The sequence below is a fragment of the Rhinoderma darwinii genome, chromosome 6, assembly GCF_050947455.1.
Source record: "Rhinoderma darwinii isolate aRhiDar2 chromosome 6, aRhiDar2.hap1, whole genome shotgun sequence".
Classification (NCBI taxonomy): domain Eukaryota; kingdom Metazoa; phylum Chordata; class Amphibia; order Anura; family Rhinodermatidae; genus Rhinoderma; species Rhinoderma darwinii.
In genome coordinates, this window is record NC_134692.1 from 37297876 (window position 1) to 37312440 (window position 14565).

General features: G+C 43.5%; 1 protein-coding gene across 5 annotated transcripts in view; it reads left to right on the forward strand.

Moving 5' to 3' along the window:
- The window catches only part of OSBPL6 (oxysterol binding protein like 6), a 169650-nt gene that overhangs the window by 59704 nt on the left and 95381 nt on the right, over window positions 1–14565 (forward strand). Inside the window, exon 2 of one of the 5 annotated variants that reach the window (XM_075829517.1) lies at window positions 598–685. The exons of the other annotated variants lie outside the window; for them this stretch is intronic. The gene's annotated coding sequence lies outside the window, so the exon portion shown is untranslated. The remainder of the gene's footprint in view (window positions 1–597; window positions 686–14565) is intronic. 5 annotated transcript variants of the gene reach the window in all.

Sequence of the window (14565 nt, forward strand, 5' to 3'; positions counted from 1 at the left end):
CACTATAGCCATGGCACACTTTTTAATAAGATTCAATTGAGGAGCACTTATCGCATGGATTTCTTTATTTTATTTTTAACTTTTTGCAGGCCCATCACGTAAACTAGGAAAGGAGCGCTTTAAGTGACTAAGGGGCTATTTTCCCTTAAATTGACCACCGTGCTTTTGCCCCAATCATCAGTCTTCCCCTACACGGGTTAGTTCTGAGTTTAGTGAGATGTGTCACCAACAGTTGTGATGGTAAAACATCACCCAGTTTATGACCAGCTGTAGCTTAGAATAAATACCCTTGAATTATCCAACCATGTTGGATAGATAGTGCCTGACATTTTCCCATCTGACTTTTGTGAAAGGTTAAAAAAGGGTCATAACTTGAATGTTGGCATATTTATTTCATAAAGGGTTTCCCTCTAGAATATCCTGGGAACCAGGCACGGTAATTATGGTAATAAAGATAGCTTGGATAGTTTGTTAAAAAACCTTTGTTGAACTAGCTAGATAAATATTTAATACTGTCTGTCTCCATCATCTGTTAATAGCTTTCAAAGTCATTTTTCCTTAATGACATATTTTAATTTAATTGCTGTTCTCTTTAAGGTCGGATCAAGGCAATTGTCATTGGGAAGAAAAGGGGCTTTATTTGAACTGATAATTTAGTATTCTATCCACTTAAAGGGTTTTTCCGGTAAGATAAAGTTTTTTTTAAACTCCCGTCATGATGTGTTGTGTTAGAAAGTCTATCTGATGTTTTTCTGTCTCTCATATGTCGCCTGTACCTCATTAATCAGTCCGCTCGATACCGTTTTATTCTGGTTACCGGCAAAACTGAGGGGAACGTCAAGCACGTGTCGCATGGCCGGCCTTAGACCTCCATTTAATGGATGCCTGTGATGGATCCCATATAGTGGCATCAATCACCCATAGGCTACCATGTTAAAAAAAAATTGTATTAGTTTAACATATCCTTTTTTTTTTTTACCTGGACTTAGTGGAATTTAAATAGCGTAGTTTTACTACACTATTCCTTAAAGGGAACCCGTCACCAGCATTTCACCTATTGAACTTTACTTATCCCTCACTGGCCGCTGCTATAAAAATTTTATTGCCGTTATCCCCTCTCCTAAACTCCTCCTCCGACTGTAAATAACGGTCTGCAAACATGTTGCGCCTTTTATTGTAATAATTCGGTGTCCCGTTGTACGCTCACCCCAGAAGAGGACATCAATGCACAAGTGCGGGATTTTATGTGCTGGGGGAATGTGAGGAGCTGTCAATCAAAAGTAAAGAGGCGAGGTAAACTCGGAAAGACTTGAGGAATGAAGATATGACTCTTTTCAAAAAAAGATTTGACTCTTTTCAAACAAATATATGACTCTCTTATGCTCATTTGCATACGGTGTGGGAACACTCAAAAACTGAATACTAAAGCTACAGAGCCGACTAAGAAGACAATTTTAGGTTAAATGGAAAAGATATTTCACCCACTACCCCCTGGTATTGCTAGTTTAATCAGTAAAATGCTGGTGACAGGTTCCCTTTAACTTTTTTTATGGTATAGGGGGCCAAAAGTACGTCGGGAGCTTTTCTGATGTACACACTAAACGTTAACAAAAGATGCGAACAAGGCCTAATCCGCAAGTTATTACTTAAGGGGTTATTCCAGTTAGAGGAAGTCTGTTTAATATCCTCCTATTAAAAAAAGTTATAAAACTTTGTATTAGACAGTTATTGAAGTTTTTCAATGGTTCTATAAAAAAAAAAATTCACCTTACCAGTTTAACTAGTCTTCTGCGTACTTTTTGTTTACCTAGGCGCGTTGCTATTGCTGGTTGAGCATGTGCGATACGTTTCTCCTATATCCTATTGAGTGTATAAGAGCACCGTGAACGCGCTTTGTCTTGAGCATGCGCGCTTCCCTGAATGCGACTGCTTGCAATTTCAATGAATCGCATATATGCAAAGGCTTTTCACGCACCAATCGGCCTCCAGGCCAGTTAGCAGCCGATTGGATTCACCTAGACCGCTCTAGCACGCTAACCCGCGCTAACCAACGCATTGAACATGCGCACACAGTGCAATTATTAGATTTGACTTTTTTTTTTCCCTACCGAATACAGAATAACTCATTTTAAATTAAAGCCAGCCAGGCAATCAGCTGACCGCCAAGTGATTGGCGTCCCTTGAGATCAGCTACTACCACCTTAGGGAAGCTGCAGGGGAAATTCAGCTGTATGCTTACATGCCAGCAATTCAAATGTATGACAGACCATGTAATATATGGACAGGTTGGGTCCGCCAGAGCCCCTATTTGTAAAAAGCTCTCCCCTCTGGGTCACAGATCCCCCAACTTTGCCCTGGGACCCCCCTCTGACGTTCATATGCCATAATAGGGTATATGAAAAAGGCTTTTCTTCATGTAAATTAATCAGGATAAAATCTGACACATAAAAGACTGTACTGCCCCCCCTAGTCCATTCATATCAACTTGCACATTTTCCCACCATGGCTAGTTAGCCCCTTACCCGCCCGCTTTAAATTCTGATGTTCCGTCTTAGGTTCATTTCTCTTCCTTTATCTTGAATTTCTAATTGTTGCTGGTATCTGATTTGGAAGCTCTCTGTATCATGAGCATAATCTGTCGGCTGGGGATAATGGGTATAAATGAAAGGAGTTTTATCTGGACAGAGTATAGGAATAGGGCTTTCATTGGCATAGGGATGATTTGTGATGGTGGAGTATGGCAGAGAGTGGAGAAAGGAAGAGGCTTCTGTGGCTGGCAAATTGATATGAGAACGGGGGCATCTATGGTTGACACATATAGGGCAATCTGTGGTTTGCCTCTTATGGAGAAATTTTGAGTCCACTTACAATGTATCATATGGAAAATATTCTGTAGCGAGAATATCCTCTAATCGTGAGGAGGTAACTATATCTATTTTTAATTACACAGTTTTACATACGCAGCAGTTCATTCTTTTTTTATGACTTGTAACTGTAGGGAACATCCCAGTTATAAACCCCCAAATATACATTATAAATGTAAATTCTATACAAATTGTACGTTAAATATAAAGCAGAATAACTCCGATAATATAAGCCAATAATACGGACCGCTCTATAAAGACTATCATAGGACACCGTCCTAAAACCGCATGTGGTCTGCTGACAGATTTGTAGGGAAGCAGTAGAGAATTTGGAAAACATTGACTGCTATAGGGATGCACCAGTGGCGTAACTACGGCAGTTGCGGCTGCTACGGGGCCCGCGGCATGAGGGGGCCCGTGTTGCCCGCCGGCACGGGCCCCCACCATGGCCGGAGGCTCTGCTAGCAGCTGCTACAGTGCGACGCCTCTTAACACTACGGCAGAGCAGGGAGGTATCTCCCCACTCTGCCATTAAACAAAAGACATGTATCCCCTATCCACAGGAGAGGGGATACATGTGTGATCGCTGGCACTGGTAGGGAGAACGGGGGACTGAAGTTCTCCATCACAAACCTCAGACTTCCGGGGTCTGTGTCGGCAGCTTCGTAGAAATAAATGGAGCACCGGTCGTGCTTGTGCGCATGCGTGACCAGCGCTCCTTTCATTTTTATTGAGCTGCGCAGACGCCGGAAGTCAGGGGGGGGGGTCTGTAAAGCGTTCCCTACAGGGGGGTCTGTATGGCGTTCCCTACAGGGTGGGGCTGACTGTATGGCGTTCCCTACAGGGTGGGGCTGACTGTATGGCGTTCCCTACAGGGGGACGAACGACTGTATGGCGTTCCCTACAGGGGGGACGACGACTGTATGGCGTTCCCTACAGGGGGGACGACGACTGTATGGCATTCCCTACAGGGGGGAACGACTGTATGGCGTTCCCTACAGGGGGGGGGAACGACTGTATGGCGTTCCCTACAGGGGGGGAACGATTGTATGGCGTTCCCTACTCGGGGGGCTGTATGGCGTTCCCTACTCGGGGGGCTGTATGGCGTTCCCTACAGGGGGGGCTGTATGGCGTTCCCTACAGGGAGGGGCTGTATGGCGTTCCCTACAGGGGGGGCTATATGGCTTTCTCTACAGGGGGGGCTGTATGGTGTTCTCTACAGTAGGGTCCATTCAGCCCTGTAGATAGCGCCATACAGCGTCCCCTCTGTAGATAACGCCATACAGCCCCCCCTGTAGGGAACGCCATACAGCCCCCCCTGTAGGGAACGCCATACAGCCCCCCCTGTAGGGAACGCCATACAGCCCCCCCTGTAGGGAACGCCATACAGCCCCCCTGTAGGGAACGCCATACAGCCCCCCTGTAGGGAACGCCATACAGCCCCCCTGTAGGGAACGCCATACATCCCCCCCCTGTAGGGAACGCCATACATCCCCCCCCCCCTGTAGGGAACGCCATACATCCCCCCCCTGTAGGGAACGCCATACATCCCCCCCTCTGTAGGGAACGCCATACAGCCCCCTCTGTAGAGAACGCCATACAGCCCCCTCTGTAGATAACTCCATACAGCCCCCCCCCCCCCGTAGATAGCGCCATACAGCCCCCTCTGTAGATATCTACAAAGGGGGCTGTATGGCGTTTTCTACAGAGGGGGCTGTATGGCGCGATCTACGGGGGGGGGGGGGCTGTATGGCGCTATCTACAGAGGGGGCTGTATGGCGTTCTCTACAGAGGGGGCTGTATGGCGTTCTCTAGAGGGGGGGCTGTATGGCGTTCTCTACAGGGGGGGCTGTATGGCGCTATCTACAGGGGGGGCTGTATGGCGCTATCTACAGGGGGGGCTGTATGGCGCTATCTACAGAGGGGGCTGTATGGCGCTATCTACAGAGTGGGCTGTATGGCGTTATCTACAGGGGGCTGTAAAAAAGGCACTATCTACAAGGGGGGCGGGTTTGTGTGACACCCAGGGGAGGGAGGGGCCCCAGTCAAAAGTTTGCTATGGGGCCCAGTCTTTCCTAGTTACGCCCCTGGGATGCACGATGCATAGAAAATTCTATACCATTTCGATGCTGTGCGGGGGACAACGGTTCGATACTGTCAATTTATGTATTTCGATACGAAGATGTGCGGCCGTACAGCTTAGTAGTGAAATTAATGGAGAACATGGTGTGCGCGCACTGTACAGCGTCTGCAATGTTTTCTTCCTTCAGTGACTGGCCCGCTCGTCTTTAGTGCCGGCCACGTCACATTAGGAGGGAGGAACGCTCCTCCCTCCTCTCTCTACTGTTACCAATGATAATCGGAGTATGTGAGAAGGGGGAGGGAGGGGAATGTCCCGAGCGGCACATGCAGGGAGTTCCTGATGACGTCCATGTGTGTAGCTCGCGCCGTTAGTGTGGAATCAGGACCGCGCTGCAGTGTATCGACAGGCCAGTCCCAGGCAGGTGTTAGTTAGAACAGGGCAAAAGTTTGAAATAAAAGCACTAGTAGGTTTTGCAGCCACCATTGAGGAACATTTGGGTTAATGTCACCCACATTAATCCCAATGTTGCCATTATGTGAGGGAAATGAGGAAGTCACTTATTAATGTGAGGCACATGGTGTTCTGAATTTTATTACCTCCATGTGCCTCACATTAATTGTAATTAACCCCATCATGTACCTCACATTAACCCAATGTTGTCCATTATGACTGTGAGCGAGGTACCTGATGGGATCTCTCACTATAATGGGCAACATTGGGTTAATATGTGAGGGACATGATGGGGTTAATTACGATTAGGCCTTATTCACATCGCTGTGTTTGGTCCGTGATATACGGACTGTATGTCGGCTGTATTTCCAGGACCGACTATTGCCTGGAACTGGTCTGTCGATACACTGCAGCGCGGTCCTGATTCCACACTAGCGGCGTGAGCGACACAGGCACGTCATCAGGAATCCACTGCCTGTACCGCTAGCGACATTCCCCTGCCTCCCCCTTCTCTCATCATTTCCCTCACAGATGTTGCCCATTATAATCATTATAGTAAGGGATCCTATCAAGTACCTCGCTCACAGTCATAATGGGCAACATTGGGTTAATGTGTGAGGTACATGATGGGGTTAATTACTATTATTGTGAGGCATATGGAGGTTCAAAATTGATAACACCGTGTGCCTCACATCAGAAAACGGAAGGACATTTTTGTGGGTTTTTCAAGTATCATCTTGGTATCGGGTATCGGTATCGAAGTCCAAATTCTGGTATCGTGACAACCCTAGACTTCTATATAGAATGATTTGGGTAATAATAATATATTAGGGAATTTTTATTTAACCAAAATTAATGGAGCTTCACCAAATGTATGCCAAAAAGTATGCCAACATTTTTAACATGTTTCAAGGGGATACAAATATTGGTTTGATTTCCTAGCACTACGTCATTATAGATGGGAGAATTGGGTATTCTACATTCTACCAGCTGTTCTCATGCCAACTTCTACAAGGGCATTTGGCATTCCTCTTAAGTGCCTCGCTGTATCCTACACCCCATCTGTGCACAGTGACATGGCAGGGGAAAGGGCTCACTGACCCGGTGAATCTTGGATGTGTTACTTGATCTTTTCCACCTGGCTAAGTATAGAATCATTTCAGAGGACAAAGCCGCGTCGTGCTGTCAGTTTATACCATTGACCTAATGCTTCAGTAATTCTGTGAAAAACATAATGAATCCGTTTTTTTTTTTCCAACCCATTACTGTGAAAATATATATTAATGCATAGCACATATTAATTGTATTTATCCAGGTTGATGAGTCATGGTAAATGTCATATTGTATTACTATTGTAACTACAGTTGGACCACACATACACTTTTAAAAGGATACTTGGGTAAAAACTGGATTTTCTCAGTGTATTTATTTTATTAGTCCTTCGGACTCCCTAATGATTTAATTTCTACCAGCTCTGAGGTTATTGGCAATGCCAAAGTACGTTTGGGCGGCTGTCTAGTAACAGGTGCTACTAGCAGCGGGTGACAATATTTGATTCTATACCCCTGTCGTGATTGAGCAGTCACTTAGGATAGAGATAAAGTACTGGTAGCCTGTATTGATATGCACTAGTTACATTTATCCTCCGCTGCATTTCACAGGAGTGGTCGCTACTCCAAAGTATGAGATTTTAAAAAAAATGTATTTGTTTTTACTGCTGCTTTTGGGTTAAAGAGGAAGTTGGTGATACAAGTGATACATTGTTGCCATGCTGGATAGTTTTCTTTATCAAGCAAACCTGTTGTATGTAGTAAAATCATGTTGGCGCTCATGTACACAAGTGTATTCAGAATGAGTACCAGTTCCATGTGATTAGGGATCCTGAAGTTGGTGCTAATGTTATCCTATAGAGTCTGATTAAAAGAAATTGGACCGTATTCTCCCCTTATGACATTCATACAAACAGCAATACAAAATGATGGATACTAAGAAGCCGTGTGATATAAGGAACAATCCCCTATAAAAGAGTACCTATCCCTTCCTTTGTAGGTAAATCCTGCATATTTTGAGACATTGCTTGATTTTATATAATAGTGTGTATATTGATGTCAAATAATAAGATGGGAAGTTTTATAAAATCTACTTTATCCATGTTTCCATGTTCTCCCAGGTGAATCTAGTGTGTCTGCTGCTTACTTGATGTTCATTTATTTTGGACCATAAAGGGGTCTAACTTTTTCTTGTTAATCTGGTATTGGAAGCCTTTGAATAACGTATATAATTTCAGACAGACCCCTTTTAATTAGGGCATCTGTAAGTTGTCATAACAATGCTAGACTAGTAGTCTGAATTGCATCAAAATAGCAGCCCACCAAAGTGAGGTAATTACACCGTCCAAGCAGTGCTGATAGTATTGGACCAGCGGTCCCCAACCTTTTTTTAACCAAGGACCAGTTTCATGCAAGACCATTTTTCCACGGATCGGTGGTGGTGGTGGGGGGTGGATTTGGGTTGGTGTTTTGGGTCCGTTCACACGTTGCGTAAATACTGCAAGCAGTGTATTAAAATAGAACAAATCTCATCCACACGCTGCGTAAATAGTGAGCGGAAAAACCACACAGAAATTGACATGCGGTGCATAGTTTTATTCCGCAGCATGTCAATTGTATTTGCGTAAACGCTGCTTATTTGTTGTGGGTTTTCCCCCATTTGAATTCAATGTGAAGGTAAAACATGCATCAAATTGCAGTTGTTGCGTTTATTGTGGCGGAATCGCAGCAACAAAACATATCTATACTTACACAGAAGTCTGTTTCTTCCTCCAGGCCGGCCTCCTGGGATGCTACTTCATCCCATGTGACCGCCGCTGCAGCCAATCACAGGCTGTAACAGTCTTCTGGGGTAAAACATCATCCCAAGAGGCCGACCTGCTAGCAAGCCGGCTGAATGCTCAGCAGCGGATATTCCAGGTGAAAAACTGCACCACAATTTGGTGCGTTTTTTTTGTCCGGAATTTCCTATGGCCACCGGGGCGGATACCAGATACCCTGTACCAAATGATCCACAGCCCGGTATTGGACTGCGGCCTGGTTGTTGGGGATTACTGTATAGGGACACACCTCGTTGACAAGGGGTATGATAACGCCCATTTGTCAATTTATTTCTACATTTCCAGGAGGAGTAACGGGGGAAGGGCAAAAAAAAAAAAAAAAAGATGATACAAAATTATTTTTTAACCCCTTCCCGCTCCTTGACGTACTATTACGTCATGGCAGCTGTATCGTTCGCGCTCCATGCCGTAAGGGTATGTTCACACGGCGGGGGTCCGTAACGGCTGAAATTACGGGGATGTTTCAGGCTGAAAACATCCCCGTAATTTCAGCCGTACCGGCATGTGCAGGCGCTTGAACGGCGCGTCAATTACGGGCGTAATTAGCGCTGCTATTCATTGGAGTCAATGAATAACGGCTCTAATTACGGCCAAAGAAGTGACAGGTCACTTCTTTGACGCGGGCGTCTATTTACGCGCCGTCTTTTGACAGCGGCGCGTAAATATACGCCTCGTGTGAACAGACAAACGTCTGCCCATTGCTTTCAATGGGCAGATGTTTGTCAACGCTATGGAGGCGCTATTTTCGGGCGTAATTCGGGTCAAAAACGCCCGATTTACGTCCGTAAATAGGCCGTGTGAACATACCCTAATAGTACGTCTCGGGAGTAACGGCCGTTTCGGCCGTCCTCCCGACACATACAGGAGCTGTGACGCTGCTGTCTTGTTCAGCAGCTGTCACAGCTCCTACAGCGGGGACCGATCGCTGTGTCCCCGCTGATTAACCCCTTAAAAGCCGCGTTCTATAGAGATCGCGGCTTTTTAGGGGTTAAGCTGCCATCGCCGGCCTGCTACGCGATAGCGGCCGGCGATGGTGACTATGGCAACCGGACACCAAACAATGGCGTCCGGCTATGCCATAGACGGAAGCCTAGTGGGTCCTGACAACGTCAGGACCCACTATGCTTGCTGTCAGTGAGTAGCTGACAGTTCTAATACACTGCACTACGCATGTAGTGCAGTGTATTAGAATAGCGATCAGGGCCTCCTGCCCTCATGTCCCCTAGTGGGACAAAGTAATAAAGTAAAAAAAAAGTTAAAAAAAGATGTGTAAAAATAAGAAAATAAAAGTTTTAAAAGTAATAAAAGTAAAAGTCCCACTTTTTCCCTTATCAGGCCTTTATTATTAATAAAAATATATAAACAAACAAATAAACTATACATAATTGGTATCGCCGCGTCCGTAACGGCCTGAACTACAAAATTATTTTGTTATTTATCCCGCACGGTGAACGCCGTAAAAAAAAATATTAATAAACCGTACCACAATCACAATTGTTTGGTCACTTCACCTCCCAAAAAATGGAATAAAAAGAGATCAAAAAGTCGCATGTACCTAAAAATGGTACTGATGGAAAATACAGTTCGTTACGCAAAAAATAAGTCCTCGCACGGCTTTATTGATTGAAAAATAAAAACGTTATGGCTCTTAGAATAAGGTAACACAAAAAGTGAATGATTGTTTATAAAACGTATTTTATTGTGCAAACGCCATAAGACATAAAAAAAACTATAAACATCTGGTATCGCCGTGATCGTATCGCCCCGCAGAATAAAGTTAATATATCATTTATAGCGCACGGTGAACGCTGTAAAAAAAAAAGTATACAAAAACAATAGTAGAATTGCTGTTTATTAGTCACCACGCCACCTAAAAATGGAATAAAAACTGATCAAAAAGCCGCATGCACCCCATGAAAACTACAATGGATTCCTCAAGGGGTCTAGTTTCCAAATTGGGGTCACTTTTGGGGGGTTTCCAATGTTTTGGCACCACAAGACCTCTTCAAACCGGACATGGTGCCTAATAAAAAAGAGGGCTCAAAATCCGCTAGGTGCTCCTTTGCTTCGGAGGCCGGTGCTTCAGTCCATTACCGCCCGAGGGCCACATGTGGGATATTTCTCTAAACTGCAGAATCTGGGCAATAAGTATTGAGTTGCGTTTCTCTGATAAATCCTTTTGTGTTATAAAAAAAATGGTATAAAAAGAGTAAATTTCACCTCTACTTTGCTCTAAATTTCTGTGAAACACCTAAAGGGTTCATAAACTTTCTAAATGCTGTTGTGAATACTTTGAGGGGTCTAGTTTCTAAAATGGGGTGTTTGATAGGGGTTTCTAATATATGGGCCCCTCAAAGCAACTTCAGAAATGAACTGGAACCTAAAAAAATAAATAAATGAGGCAATACTTCGCTTCTTACATTATACTGATAATGAGCCGTGCCCACTCCGAGATGACCCCAGTTTTGACCGTTTGTATAAACGGAGACCCCTATTAGACCGTTTCAGTGCCCGGTTTTCCCAAGCATACACCCCCGAGAAGTGTTTTTCTATTGATGAGTCCCTGGTACATTTTAAAGGGAGGGTTCAATTCCGCCAGTACCTGCCAGGTAAGAGGGCAAGGTATGGCGTGAAGATGTATAAGCTGTGCGAGAGTGCATCAGGGTATACCTACAGGTTTAGGATATATGAAGGAAAGGCCACCCCCAAACCAGACTGCATCCTGGACTACAATAGGTACATGGGAGGGATGGACTTGTCAAATCAAGTCCTGAAGCCCTACAGCGCCATGCGGTGTGGTATAAGAAGCTGGCCGGGCACATCATACAGAAGGCTTTGTACAATGCGTATGTGCTACGTCGATGTGCAGGCCAGAGGGGAACTTTCCTGGAATTTCAAGATCTAATCTTTAGGGACCAGGAAGGGGGGGCGCATCGTACCAGGGCAACACTTTCCAGGAGAAGGTCCCCAAACCGGTGGAAAGGGAAAGAGTCAAAAGAGGTGCAGAGTCTGCTATAAGAGGGGGATAAGGAAGAACACAATATACCAATGTGACACGTGTCCCGAAAAACCAGGGCTCTGTATAAAAGATTGTTTTAAAATGTATCATACATCCCTTGATTTTCAATTTACCCTGATGCACTCCGCACAGCTTACCCCCCTCATCTTTCCCTTCTGAGCCCCGCCGTATGCCCAGGCAGCTGATAACAGCCACATGTAGGGTATTGTCGTACCCAGGAGAACCCACATTACAATTTAAGGGGTGTATATCTCCGGTGGCGCATGCTGGGCACACTATATTGGACACTGAAATGGCATATACATATATAAAATTGCAAATCTCACACTGCACCATCTGCTGCGCATTATCTTTTACACAGTACCTGTGGGGTCAAAATGCTCACTACACCTCTAGATGAATGTCTTAAGGGGTGTAGTTTTTAAAATGGGGTCACTTCTCAGGGGTTTCAACTGTACTGGTACCTCAGGGGCTTCTGCACACATGACTTAGCACCAGAAAAGCTCCAGTAGGCCAAATGGTGGTCCTTTCCTTCTGAGCCCTCCCATGGGCCCAAAGGGCAGTTTATCACCACAAATGGGGTATTGCCGCACTAAGGACAAATTGGGCAACAAAATGGGGTATGTTGTTCCCTGTGAAAATAAGAAATTTTGATCAAAAATGACATCTTATTGGAAAAAATATAATTTTTTTCATTTCACAGCCCAATTCAAATAGGTGCTGTGAAAAACCTGTGCGGTCAAAATGATAACAAAAACCATAAATGAATTCCTTGAGGGGTGTAGTTTCCAAAATGGGGTCACTTCTGGTGGGTTTCCATTGCTTTGATACCTCTGGGGCTCTGCAAATGCGACATGGCACCCGAAAACCAATCCAGCAAAATCTGGACTCCAACAAACACATAGCGCTCCTTTCCTTCTGAGCCCTCCCATGGGCCCAAACGGCAGTTTATCACCACAAATGGGGTATTGCCGCACTAAGGACAAATTGGGCAACAAAATGGGGTATGTTGTTCCCTGTGAAAATAAGAAAATTTGATCAAAAATGACATTTTATTGGAAAAAATATCATTTTTTTCATTTCACAGCCCAATTCAAATAGGTGCTGTGAAAAAACTGTGCGGTCAAAATGATAACAAAAACCATAAATGAATTCCTTGAGGGGTGTAGTTTCCAAAATGGGGTCACTTCTGGTGGGTTTCCATTGCTTTGATACCTCTGGGGCTCTGCAAATGCGACATGGCACCCGAAAACCAATCCAGCAAAATCTGGACTCCAACAAACACATAGCGCTCCTTTCCTTCTGAGCCCTCCCATGGGCCCAAACGGCAGTTTATCACCACAAATAGGGTATTGCCGCACTAAGGACAAATTGGGCAACAAAATGGGGTATGTTGTTCCCTGTGAAAATAAGAAAATTTGATCAAAAATGACATTTTATTGGAAAAAATATCATTTTTTTCATTTCACAGCCCAATTCAAATAGGTGCTGTGAAAAAACTGTGCGGTCAAAATGATAACAAAAACCATAAATGAATTCCTTGAGGGGTGTAATTTCCAAAATGGGGTCACTTCTGGTGGGTTTCCATTGTTTTGATACCTCAACGCCTCTTCAAACCTGGCATGCTGCCTAAAATATATTCTAATAAAAAAGAGGCCTCAAAATGCACTAGGTGCTTCTTTGCTTCTAGGGCTTGTGTTTTAGTCCACGAGCGCAGTAGGGCCACATGTGGGACATTTCTAAAAACTGCAGAATCTGGACAATACATATTTAGTAGTGTTTCTCTGGTAAAACCTTCTCTGTTACTAAAAAAAAATTGAATAAAATTGAAATTCAGCAGAAAAAATGAAATTTGCAAATTTAATTTCCACTTTGCTTTAATTCCTGTGAAATGCCTGAAGGGTTAAAAAAACTTTCTATATGCTGTTTTGAATACTTTGAGGGGTCTAGTTTTTAAAATGGGGTGTTTTATGGGGGTTTCTAATACATAGGCCCCTCAAATCCACTTCAGAACTGAACTGGCACCTTCAAAAAAAGGCTTTTGAAATTTTCTTAAGAATATGAGAAATTGCTGTTTATGTTCTAAGCCTTGTAACGTCCAAGAAAAATAAAAGAATGTTCAAAAAACGATGCCAATCTAAAGTAGACATATGGAAAATGTGAACTAGTAACTATTTTGGGTGGTATAACCGTCTGTTTTTCAAGCAGATGCCTTTAAATTCTGAAAAATGCTATTTTTTGTAAATTTTCTCTAAATTTTGCAATTTTTCACAAATAAAGACTGAATATATCGACCAAATTTTACCACGAACATGAAGCCCAAAGTGTCACGAGAAAACAATCTCAGAATCGCTTGGATAGGTTTAAGCATTCCGACGTTATTACCACATAAAGTGAAATATGTCAGATTTGAAAAATGGGCTCTGAGCCTTAAGGCCCAAACTAGGCTGCGTCCTTAAGGGGTTAATGAGGGATATAAGTATTTATAAAAACAGACATGTAGGAGAGCTGTCAGGTCCTCTTTAAGTAAATCTGATTTACGTTTAAGTTGTATGGATATTTACCATGTACACATTATTATTCTATTGCTGGTAATGTTGTTTTCTCATCATAGACAATAGCCTAGAATGTAAAATGTTAGCTGCAAGGGAAATATTTCTAGAAATATATATTTTTTTTACTTTGGCTTGTTTTTCTGTTCTCACTTCAGGTAATTTTCATTTCTGTATGCAAAGAAAGCTCAAGCCTCCTATTCTTAGTCTTCCTGCACACAATGCCTGCAATGGATTTACCTTTGTTATTTGAATTTGTAGGCGTTCTTATGGTTTGAGAACTTTCAATGTGTCCTGCGGCTACTTTATGCTTTAACTAGATTCGGTATAAGTACCACTAGAGCATTAATATCTTTTTTGTGCAGCAATTTTTTTGTTATCTGTGGTATAAAAATACATAAATGTAATTCTATTTTCATACTTTCACACTTTGTATTTTTTGTGCTACATAGTCTTTGAAAATATTCTCCTCTGCTCTTTCCAAATTTATTACACTTGTTCCCGTAATCTGCAGGTCCCGGCCCTCTACATGAATCTCAGCCGTCAATTGAGAGGTCATGTAGTGGGTACCAGTATAATGATTTTGTAGCTGCAGGAGACCATGTGGGACAGTGGTACCTTGAACCCACCAGTGGAAATAATTTTGAGGGTCCACTGTCAAGCTGTATAGAACATGTGCATATTCACGATTAATTGAATCGTAAACA